This window comes from Xenopus tropicalis, chromosome 2, assembly GCF_000004195.4.
Source record: "Xenopus tropicalis strain Nigerian chromosome 2, UCB_Xtro_10.0, whole genome shotgun sequence".
In the NCBI taxonomy this organism is placed as follows: Eukaryota; Metazoa; Chordata; class Amphibia; order Anura; family Pipidae; genus Xenopus; species Xenopus tropicalis.
This window is the reverse complement of record NC_030678.2, coordinates 30,359,596-30,372,318: the sequence shown is the minus strand read 5'-3', so window position 1 is coordinate 30,372,318 and position 12,723 is coordinate 30,359,596. Positions and strand designations below refer to the sequence as shown.

Sequence of the window (12,723 nt, the reverse complement as noted above, 5' to 3'; positions counted from 1 at the left end):
CAATACGATTTTTGCGTAAAAATGCGAGTTTTTCGTATCCATTACGAAAGTTGCGTAAAAAGTTGCGCATTTTTCGTAGCGTTAAAACTTACGCGAAAAATGCGCAACTTTTCGTGTAAGTTTTAACGCTACGAAAAATGCGCAACTTTTTACGCAACTTTCGTAATGGATAGGAAAACTCGCGTTTTTACGCAAAAATCGTATTGGTAACGAAAAATTCGTAAAGAATCCGAAAAAATCGCAAAACATACGAAAAAATCGCAATCGGACTCCATTCGACCCGTTCGTGGGTAAGTAAATCAGCCCCTTAGTGATCCAACATTCTACAGGGTACTACATTTGCGCTAGTGCAGTAAGCCTTGACAATCAATCACTATTCTTGCTTTCATTGATCTTCCTGCAGTTGGCTGAGCCTAGCCGATTGGTTGCTGTTGGTCACTACCCAGCTTTATGTTTGCCCAGTGTCAGTAAATGAACCTGAACTGCGTTCTGCCCGTGCATGCTATGCATTATTGATATTTACTTGCAGCCAAGTAACATAATGTAGTTTGGCACTGCCACAAGCATTGTAACACCAGGGTTTATTCAATCTCTAAAACAAATGGCACTATGGCCTGTGTGTTTCACATTATGGTGGCTGTAAATGGTTAATAAAAAGGGTAAGTAAGCAAAGAGCAGAGTAATGTAGCTGATCATATTCTTAGCCAACTGCTAGTGTTATGATCCTTCTTCAGAATGGCCACAGAGGGACACTTTGTGAGAGAACAGTCACTGTTATAACTAACCACTTAGCCTTTTGATACCAGTCCTTGAGGGTTAAGCAGAGACTGATATTTATCATCACAGAGCCCCACTGATCTGAATGTTGAGTAAGGAATAGAGGCAAGCAAGGACACTGCAGCTGCCACTGTATCTCAAGCTGGATTTCAGAGCACCTAAATTATTACACTTTTTATATTATTATTCAATTATGAAGTAAAAATAGTAGCAGCAACCACAGAAACCTATCATTAAACTGGCCATACACGCACTTATAATATCGTACAAAACCTCGTTTCGTACGATATTCGGTGCGTGTATGGCAAGTCGGCGAGGCGACTGATTTCGCAGAAGGCTGCTGATATTGGTCGACTCGTCGATCAGGCGGGTTAAAAGATTGTGATTGGGTGCCATAGAAGGCGCCTGAGCAAAATCTGCCGTCAGGGCTGAATCGGCAGAAGGAGGTAGAAATCCTATTGTTTCTACCTCCATATCTGATGATTCAGCCCTGAATGTCAGTGGAGGGTTGGAACGATCGTTCGTGCAAAAGATTGAAAATTGCCACGTCTGGCCAGCTTTAGAAATAGAATCAAATTGGTTGCTGTCATTTATAAACAATGGGCAAATTTGCACCTGGGCAGTACCCCATGGCAACCAATCAGAAGTTTCCTTTCATTGTTCTACCTGTACCTGGAAAGGGGTTGTTCACCCTTATATTAACTTTTAGCATAACGTAGACAGTGCTATTCTGAGACAATTTGCAGTTGGTTTTTATTATTATTTGTGCTTTTTGAGTTATTTATCTTTATATTCAGCATTTCTCCAGTTTGAAACTTCAGCAGCTATCTGATAGTTAGGGTCCAAATTACCTTAGCAGCTAAGCACTTATTTACATGAGGGGCTGGAAAACAAATAGGAGATGGCTTTAACATAAAATAGTAATAAAAAGTAGCAATGACAATAAAATTGTAACCTTATAAAGCATTTGTTTTTTGGATGTTGGAGTCAGTGATCCCCATTTGAAAAGAAAAAATTAAGACCAATTGAAAAGTTGCTTAGAATTAGTATTCTGTGACATATGAAATGTTAACTTGAACCACCCCTTTACATTATGGAGATCTAAAGTACGGGACCCTAGTTCCCGAAAATTCTGGATAATATCTGTATGAAGAAGTGCAAAGAGCATGTTTAAACGTAACCTTAATGAATGCCGCTGATACACGCCAAATTTGTGTTTTGTTAACTAACATTGCCCTCTTCATCTAAACAGATTCTTCTTAACTTCAACTGAATAGTCAAACCATTGTGATTATGGCGATTGTATTAAGGACACATGTGTAGGTTTTATAAGGTAATCTTTTCCCCTACAGCAAGAAAAAGGGGGCATCCAGTGCCACCTGGGGCTAGGAATTTAGGACCATTGGAGATATGGATCTTTTAATGTTATTTTTAAACATTTTTTACTTGGATCCTTGTGGAGTCCTTGATTGCCTGTATTGCCCTTTTTGCTGCTGTTGGTTTATCTGCTCCCTGAGCTGAGGGTCTGGGCTTAGGCACCGGAACTACTCCTACGTGGTGAGTGTTTTTCATACAGTGGTTTCCTGTGCCCCTCTGTCTTGTTGTACTCTGGTTCCCTTCCACACTCCTAATAACACAAGTGTATGTGACTGTGATAGGGACCTTAGCAGGAACTGATAGGGACTGATGTGAATGATGTATAATCTCTGTAGAGCCATTTACTCACGTAAGACCAGTAAACACTGTACCTTTGTCCCCACTCCTGGTCCCTCTCCTACTTTAACTATAGCGGCAAGGTTGTGGAACGCCGGTTCTGCAGGGGGGCCCGGCAGACAGGGGCGATTTTGTCTTCGCCGCTCTTAAAGTTACCAGGAGTGGATTTTTGCCAACCCTGGTAACTTTGGGGGCGCTGCCGGCTGAGGCGATTTTCTAAATTCGCGTCATGGTAGCAGTGCCCCTGCTGGCGCGAACAAGTTACGTGCTGCTTAAGACTGTTGTGGTATTGCAATGCTGTAATAAGGAGCCATAACATCCATCTCATGTTACTGTAAAATCAGTCATAGGCAGTAAAGTAGAGATACTAACTTGGGAAATCTGGTTGTTATAGCTTACATTGGTTTAAATGAGCTGACAGCTGATGTGACAAATGTGCTTTTTTTTATGCCTTAGTGTAATATAAAAATTCCTGCCTTTTATTTTTTGAGGTGCCCATAATCTGCCTGAAAAAATGTCTTACAGTTTCATTAGGCAGAATCCCATTATATCTATAATAAAATTATACTGTGTATAAACAGTGAAACAATTTGAAAAAGTTCATGTTTGGATATTTGCCCAGCTCAAAAATACCCTTGTTCCAGAGTAAGTAACCTCACACTGCTTCAATATATTTACTTTCCAATATAAAGTCAAGATATTTGCCTGTATAGAATAGTGTTCTAGTAGCCATGTTCCTAAATCTATTCTATTCCTTCTCTTAATAAAACAGCAGTTCTGTATCTAACAATGTCCATTTCTGAGCAAAAGTCACAAGAGTGCCTCACACAATTCAGTTACATCACGTAAGGTCAAAGATAATTGTTTTTTGTTTTTTCTTTTAAATATACAAGCTGAACTATTATATATAATATTTACCTGCTTCATAAACAACATATAGGGCACTGCATGGATCTGCAATTTTATATCCAGAACATCTTAAGCTGTCTGTACATTATAAGATCCGGTCGTTTGACAAGGTTGCCAAATGAGTGGATCTTTCCCCAATGTGTCCAGCTAAGGGGGATACAGGCTATCGGGACAAGGACCAGAAAAAATCAGGACAAGGATCCAATGGAGATTTTAAATAAACAGAAGCCAAATAGTCTAATTTTTTATTTTTAACTGATTAAAAAAGTGCTATTGCTGTAGCTGTACCTTGTGGTCTGCACGGAGTTTGTATGTTCTCCCCATGTCTGCGTGGGTTTCCTCCAGGAACTCCAATTTTCTTCACACTCCAAAAACATACAGGCACGTTAATTGGCTTCTGACTAAATTGACCCTAGTGTGTGTGACTGTGACCTTAGATTGTAAGATCCTCTGGGGCAGGGACTGATGTGAATGTTGTATAATCTCTGTAAAGCGCTGTAGAAATGTGTCAGCGATATATAAAAACAGTCAAAAAAAACAATACTAAATTAAAATATGATATTTATGAAAAAAATCCCACTAGAAGAGCAGAGCATGCAGCAAAAAAGCAAAGCATAGCAAAAATCATCTAAAACAATGACATCTTTTTAAATGGACGTTCTTCGTGGACAGCATACCATATAGTCAAAACCATAGTAGTATGAAAAACAGATGAACATGTTAGTCTTTCCTCAGTAAATGATCCCAAACAGAGTCTCACCATTATTACAACTAATACTAAAAGTTAGTTTTAAAAATGACGCATTATTTATCCAAACCTGACTTTGCTTAATAAAGGGCAGTTCTGTGTCGTGCCATTACGCAGAGCTGCACAAATAAAACTGTATATATACTGATGCAGGTGCATGAATAGGTGTAGAGAAAATAAATCAGTTCTATTTACTGGTACATTTCACTTTCTTTTATTGGTAAAAGGGCGCCATCTACCATATAAAAGCTAAAACTTCAACTCAGTACATTAGCTGAAAATGCGCCTTTCTGGTGCTAGCCAAGCAGATCTAATTCTTTGCTTATCTCTGTAAAGCCAGTCCAACACTTAGGGCGAAGACACGTGGTACATTTAGTCGCAGCGTTTTCTGTTATACCCTATGGAAGAAAAGTTGCTGCGATTAGTCTTCACCCATACAGTGCCCACACATATACTCACGCACATTATAAGAAAATTATAAATATGTGGCATATACATTACCTCTATTAGAGCTGCACTAGTGCCATGCTATAAACATACCTATATGTACAGTGGCTTGCAAAAGTATTCGGCCCCCTTGAACTTTTCCACATTTTGTCACATTGCAGCCACAAACATGAATCAATTTTATTGGAATTCCACGTGAAAGACCAATACAAAGTGGTGTACACGTGAGAAGTGGAAAGAAAATCATACATGATTCCAAACATTTTTTACAAATAAATAACTGCAAAGTGGGGTGTGCGTAATTATGAGAAATTTAAAGCAGGCTTAGGCTACAAAAAGATTTCCAAAGCCTTGAACATCCCACGGAGCACTGTTCAAATGATCATTCAGAAATGGAAGGAGTATGGCACAACTATAAACCTACCAAGACAAGGCCGTCCACCTAAACTCACAGGCCGAACAAGGAGAGCGCTGATCAGAAATGCAGCCAAGAGGCCCATGGCGACTCTGGGGGAGCTGCAGAGATCTACAGCTCAGGTTGGGGAATATGTCCATAGGACAACTATTAGTCGTGCACTGCACAAAGTTGGCCTTTATGGAAGAGTGGCAAGAAGAAAGCCATTGTTAACAGAAAACCATAAGAAAACCCGTTTGCAGTTTGCCATAAGCCATGTGGGGGACACAGCAAACATGTGGAAGAAGGTGCTCTGGTCAGATGAGACCAAAATTGACCTTTTTGGCCAAAATGCAAAACGCTATGTGTGGCGGAAAACTAACACTGCACATCACTCTGAACACACCATCCCCACTTTTAAATATGGTGGTGGCAGCATCATGCTCTGGGGGTGCTTCTCTTCAGCAGGGACAGGGAAGCTGCTCAGAGTTGATGGGAAGATGGATGGAGCCAAATACAGGGCAATCTTGGAAGAAAACCTCTTGGAGTCTGCAAAAGACTTGAGACTGGGGCGGAGGTTCACCTTCCAGCAGGACAACGACCCTAAACATAAAGCCAGGGCAACAATGGAATGGTTTAAAACAAAACATATCCATGTGTTAGAATGGCCCAGTCAAAGTCCAGATCTAAATCCAATCGAGAATCTGTGGCAAGATCTGAAAACTGCTGTTCACAAACGCTGTCCATCTAATCTGACTGAGCTGGAGCTGTTTTGCAAAGAAGACTGGGCAAGGATTTCAGTCTCTAGATGTGCAAAGCTGGTAGAGACATACCCTAAAAGTCTGGCAGCTGTAATTGCAGCAAAAGGTGGTTCTACAAAGTATTGACTCAGGGGGCTGAATAATTACACACACCCCACTTTGCAGTTATTTATTTGTAAAAAATGTTTGGAATCATGTATGATTTTCTTCCACTTCTCACGTGTACACCACTTTGTATTGGTCTTTCACGACGTGGAATTCCAATAAAATTGATTCATGTTTGTGGCTGTAATGTGACAAAATGTGGAAAAGTTCAAGGGGGCCGAATACTTTTGCAAGTCACTGTGTATTGCTGAATGCAATCATATCAAGTTACATAATCAGTGCGTGGGCAGTTGGCAGAAGGTAGTGGCTTTGTTGATGTCACATACCATCAAAGCCAGGGCTGGACTGGCCTGTTGGGGTACAAGAAAATATCCTGACGGACCAAGACCCCTATTAGTGGTCCTAATCCTGGGGAAATTTCCACAAACTCTTGGTTATTTCCACCATAGGTCTAGAGAACACCAATGATTTTTAACACTTACTTACTACTAACAAACATTAGATAAAGTAAGAGTAGTAAGTGACAACAGAGACTATTTAGAAGCACTGCAGGCTAACTGCTGGGGAAACCTCAAACTTTGCATTTCATTTGCCTGGCTGTGGTCAACACTGTCCATATAATCTAAAGAACCCTAAAAAAGCACAACACTACTTTAAGGAGCAGTCAATCACTGTGAGACTAAAGGTGGCCATACACGCTGGTCATAGGAAAGATCGTTCATCGACTCTACAAACTTTAAGAGCTGAATTGTCAGATATGCAGTAAAAAAAACAAAGGAATTCTTTACCCCATCTGACAATTTAGCATTAACGTTACAATGTTTGGGCACCTTCAAAGGCGCCCATTCAAAATGCTCAGTCCTGCCTGATTAACAAAGCGACAGATTTTCAAGCCTTTTACTGATATTGTCTCCCACCATACATGCACGAAACCCTTGAATTGTGACATTTACACACCTTAAATAGCATAAATAGCTCCTTAAAAGAAATACCAAAGATTTGAATACCCTGAAGTAAGAGGTCTGCAAAATGATTGTAAAAAATTGTAATTTTTTTTTAACGGAATAAATTGTGTTTTAACACAAAAAAACATGGTTTTAGCATAGAACTAAAATGAACAATAGTAAATGGGCCCCCTAGAGTTCTATGTGGTTCCCTCTGTGGCTGAACACATACCAGCTCGGCTGAAATGCACCTGAAAGCCAAATCTGCACCTGTAGGACTTGAGGCTGAATGACTGATGAAGCCTAGACACTAGCTAGCAACTCCAGGAGCCTGTTGAACCCTGTCTGTGCCCCCCAAAATAATCTTCCTGATTGATATCTGAGGTGCCTATATTATCCCATGACTGGCTTTGAATACATGGTTGAACTGAGCCTCCAGGGCACTGGGAAAAAACCTGGTGGGCTCCGCCAGCTCTGGCCCAATCCCTGCCGGGCACTCCCCCGTTCCGCCAGTCTCCCTCCCCCAAATTGCCGTAAGTACATTCCATTGTCATGTGAAATAAATTTAAAAAATGTTAAAAGGTAATGAAAAAGAAGAGGAACCCCTACAAAATATGACTGATGCCTTAAAACAAAACTAAAAGCAGCTGATAAAATGAACACTGTAACTGCAGAGTCACGGCCATCGGATTACTAACCATGGCTCGCAGCTTATGCAGTCTTTGTAGTTGCACGAGTAGCTGCCAAAACAAAAGAGTTATTATACGGAAGGATTAATTTAATGTAACCATTTCTGAACAAGTCGGCTGCTCATTTTACATTAGAAAGAAATTTGCTGCATATTTAGAAATTGTTTTTACAACTCTCTGAACTCATTAAATGAGCTCATTACGGAAACATACCATGTCAGGGGAGATAAGGAAAAGTCACTCGCTCCCCAATGGTTCGGTCTTTGTTGTGCTTTCATAGAACCAACGGGGCAAATTCTTTTACTAGATAAATATCTTCAAGTCTGTTGTTCCAGAGATTCTCGGCTCACAAATATAAGTAGGAATGAAGCAAAACAGCATGATACAATTGCAGGTTTCAAGGGCTTAAACAGGGGGGACATTAGACTTCCCCCTCAGTAATATCATCTACTGCCCCACTTTTTTAACGCACAGTTAAATATGTTTATAAAATTAAACAGTATTTTTATTTTTGATGGCTTCTTTAGGAAATAATACACAAAATAACAGTACTTTAAAGCAACTTGACTTGTTAAGTAATAATTGAAGACATTTCACTACTCATCCGAGCAGCTTCTTCAGTTCAACTGACTGGTATGGGAAGTCCTCAGCATATGTACTCTTCCACTAATCCAATCACAATGGCACATTGTAACTCTTCAGAGAGGTGACATCTGAAACTCACAGAGGTGTGAATGCTGTGGAGTTACTTTGAAAGGATTACCAAAGTATCATGCAACTCATCGAAACAGGTGTTACTTGTTAGAGGTGCATGAATGGATGTGTGAAGAGTTCTGGAACTGCCGGGGTACAGATGTTAGAACAACATTGTATGTAGCAGACAGATGGTGTTGAAGGCCCCCGCCTCTGTTTAGGGATGGTTTCTCTACTTTAACACGAATAGCCTCATTTACACCTCTTTCAAACCAGCGGGCTTCTCAAAGGAGTGTCCCTTGTCTTTTAGGTGTAGAAATACAGCAGAGTCCTGGCCTGTAGAGTTCGCCCTCCTATGTTGAACCATTTGCTTGGATAGCAGTTGCTTAATCTTCCCAATGTAAAGGTCTGTGCACTCCTCACTACACTGGACGGTGTATACAACATTGCTTTGTTTTTCCTTTGGTGTTGGATCCTTTGGGTGTACAAGTTTTTGTCTCAGTGTGTTGCTAGGTTTGAAAAACACAGGGATGTGGTGTTTGTTGAAAATTCTCCTGAGTTTCTCTGACACTCCTGCTACATATGGGATGACTATATTACGCCTACTCTGTGTCTCAGGAAGGTTATTCCTTTTGGTGCTCCTGTTGGGCTTAGTTGCTGTTGTTTTGACAAAGGCCCAGTCTAGGTAGCCACAAGCTTTCAGTGCTCCTCTGAGATGTTTGCGTTCCTTGTCCTTGTATCGGTTGTCACACTTTCCGCCCTGTGGTGTAGAGTTCTAATGACACCCAGTTTGTGTTCCAGCGGATGGTGGGAATCAAACAACAGATATTGATCCGTATGAGTAGGTTTCCTGTATACTCCTGTCTTCACGTTACCCCCCTCTTGGATGGATATCAAACAGTCCAAAAAAGCAAGTTTGTTCCCATGGACATCCTCCCTTGTGAACTTGATGTTATTGTCCACTGAGTTAATGTGTTCTGAAAAGGCCGCCACTTCATTGGATCTGATTAAGGCACAAATCTAGCAATAAACATACTTGGTTAGGACTGAGCTTTGTTCTGCTGCGGAGGGTGTTGTCTTGCTGCAGTCGATTTCTTACAGTCTCAATAGCCTCTGTGGTAGGTATACATGTGAACAGTGAAGTAACATGATATGATACCATAGTTCCTTCTGTCTTTAGTTTAACTCCTTGAATCTTGGTGACAAACTCTTTGGCATTTTAGATATGATGCACTGTTTTACAAGTATTATGCAATGCTGTAAGTCACTGAATTGATGCTGCTGACAATAGGCCTGAGTGGTGCTCCATCTTTGTGTATCTTGGATTAGTGGAAAAGTACATATGTTGAACTGAAGAAGCTGCTCGGATGAGTAAAGAAATGTCTTCAATGATTACTTAAAAAGTCCAGTTGATTTAGATTTATTTATACTAGATATACCATGACCTGGATGAATGAAAATCTTCATAGTCAGTACTTTAAAGGTAGCCTTTTAAGAGGATGTAAACTGACAAATACATTTTCTAATCTAATTTGACTATCCAGTAGGGTTGCCACTTCTCCTGCCCGGGAACTCCAGGCAGGGAGGCAGGGTGTGACAGTGACATCATGGGGGAGGGCAGCGCCATCACAGGGGCAGGGCTATGACCCAACAATCTGCCAAACGTCACAGCAGTCTTTTTCAATTTGGAAAACTGGTGCTGTCCGGGTCAAAACCGGACAGGTGGCAACCCTACTTTCCGCCACAAATTCACTAACATTTTTCAGTGGTTTTACAGTTCTGGGTGAATGCAAATGCAATTGCTATTGAAAGCAGCATTTTCAGTCCCTGCTGTTTCTGTCTCTTAATGCAATGTAGCAGAATTTAGAATTGCATGGTCTGTTACTCAGCAGGATTCTGCTACATGGTTTTAAAAGTCAGAACCACCAGGGCAGAGGATAGAAAGATAAAGGGGCAGGGCTGTATTTATACTTAGGCACCTGAGGGACTGTGCCTAGACAGCAGGGGGGGGGAGAGGGGTTCGGTGTGCTGCAGCTGGTGTGATGTCACTTGTACAGAAGTGACATAACACACGACCGAAAGTGACCCAACATTCCCCATGTTGCCCAAAATATGTAAGCTCACGTGTCACATCAAGGACCAATTTAATGTGAATCCTACACTGCCTGCTGTGTACTAAACTGTTTGGAGCAGCAGTCAACCCCAGAATGTAGGTCAGTCTGAGTGCTGAAAAAATAGCAACTGTGTGGGTTAGACGGAGCACTCATTATTTCTTTTTGTTTCATGTACATGCTGTAGTCGAATATTGCTTCTAGCTGTCACGTAGCCTATAGGAAAAGTATTAAAGGGTAAGTGAACACGGTTCCACCACTCAGTTGCACATAATGCACATTGTTGCTAGGGGCAAAATGATTAAATATGCCCCCTATGGTTTCTGAGTCCAAAGGGTAAGTGAGCATAGTTCTACCACTCACATATAATGCATACCATTGCTAGGGCTTAATGTTTTTTTACACAGCAGGCTGCGTAGAACTCAAGTTAAATAGGGCCTTGACATGGCACATGAGCTTAAATGATTTGGCCAAATTGTGGTATTAATACATCAAATCTGGAAAATGTATTTAAAGGGATTCACATAGGCTGAATTTGAGTGCTGGCAATTGGTTTCTATTTTGTGTGTGAAAATACCAGCTGTTTTTAGTTTGTAGCAGTAGAATGTAGGTTAGTCTAAGCTGTAAAATATAGCAGCTAGTCAACATTACAGCGTGGGTTCGACTAAGCTCTCACAGTTTGTCTTTGTGCCAAGAAGCTGTTGTACTCAAAGCAAAGGCTTTAATCAGCATACAACCCCTTTCATACCATGGTATCATGCTGCTTGCATGGCCAAGCACCCACATCCTATATGGAAAATATAGCCCCTTTACCAAATACCAATTAAAAAAACAAAAAAAAAAACATGATTCTTTTTTTTAAAGTATTGGGTGTGTCCTGACCACATCCAGTTATATCCTGGATGCACACCATTTACACTCCCTTATCTAGACATGTCAACTCAGCCAAACATTTTTAAGGGGTTGCATATATTTAGCCTAACTTCTAACAGTCACCTCTAGTAAGGGCCATATTCCTGCTTCCTTTAGCCAAAATTTCTTCTGAGCCACAACTGAGGGTCCTTTTAGGTCTCTGGCATTTGTCTTCAGGAAACTGGCACTCAATAGGGCTAGAGGCATTATAAAAAGGGTTAGGTCATGGTGTTATTGGGGCATGGCAAGACACACCCTAAAAGTTGTATAGCTGAGATGACATGTGTTACTAGGTTGGCAGTTTTTCTGTCAAATTGGGCTACTAATTTATAGACCTGGGGGGGGGGGAGGTTCCAAAGTACAAAACCGCCAAAGTGTTTTCTCCTAGTGTGTCTGTTGCACTGCATGCTGGGTAATGTAATTTGTATCCAACAATTAGCCTACAGCTAGGATTAATATAAAACTAAAATACCCAGCATGCAATTGGACAGTATAGACAGAGGCTCCGTTTTATATTCCTTTTTGCCCTACACCCTGCTCCCTGCTCTATAAGGGTGTGTGATTGTACTGTTACTTTCTACTGTGATGTGGGGGCAGTTCTGCAGTTGATCATTAAGCTATAACTCTCAGGATATCTTGGGAATTCTGAGAGTTGTAGTTTAACACCCATACGTATATCATGTCTGGGGTTAATGCAGCATTCGGAATCCATTTCTGTAGTGACTTCCCAGCTGGACTGGGCACAGAGGGCAGGGAATTATCCCAGTAACTGGGGCGCAGGGCATGGGTGGTGATTATACACTTTAAAAAGGCAGGTTTTTCCATATATACTTTTATTTTTTTAGAATTTCTTTTCATTGCATGTATTGGTCAATTTTTGGGCTACTTTCAAAGTGGCTTTTGGCTAGTTTTGGCTGGTTTTTGGAAAAATAAATCTGGCAACCCTGGATGACATATATGACGCACTAACTAACCCTGACTGTAAGTATATTGGAGCGAAGACCTGGAATGGATCAGGGGTATAGTCATTAGCACTGCCATTGAGGGGAAGGGGGGCTGTTACATAGAATAACGTTGCGACCTTTTCTTGAAAAACCTACCGACCTTCATATATTTTTATGTTTCTTACCTATTAAAACACTGACGAAGAATCATTTTTACAGGCCAGTTGGCAACCCCACATAGAACACGAACATATCCTACACAGAGCCTTCTACATACATCACTTAGAAGCCTACGTATCATTCGATGACAACCCAGAGCAGTGCGTCAGGCGAAGGCGTGTAGGCTTTAAACTTTGGCCAAACTGAGATGCCATCAATGAATCCATTTCCACATACCAACAATGAACTGTATGCTGTATGTATGGACAGATAATTATTATTCACAGCACCTAATACAGGCACTTAGTTTCTAAATATAATAAAATGAGGAGCTATAAGAGTAGAAGACTGTAATTGGCGGAAGGTATACGAATCAATATGACAGACCGGTTACTTCCCGTCCCAGCTGCGCCCTCA

The 12,723-nt window shown here is 40.9% G+C and overlaps 1 long non-coding RNA gene across 1 annotated transcript; it reads right to left on the bottom strand.

Moving 5' to 3' along the window:
- Positions 1 to 4,345: 4,345 nt before the first annotated feature.
- On the bottom strand, positions 4,346 to 12,609 carry LOC116408791. Its single transcript, XR_004221247.1, has 2 exons — positions 12,333 to 12,609; positions 4,346 to 4,545 (listed from the first exon to the last, which is right to left on the bottom strand). It is a non-coding gene; the product is annotated as an uncharacterized LOC116408791 (long non-coding RNA).
- Between the last annotated feature and the right edge of the window lie 114 nt (positions 12,610 to 12,723).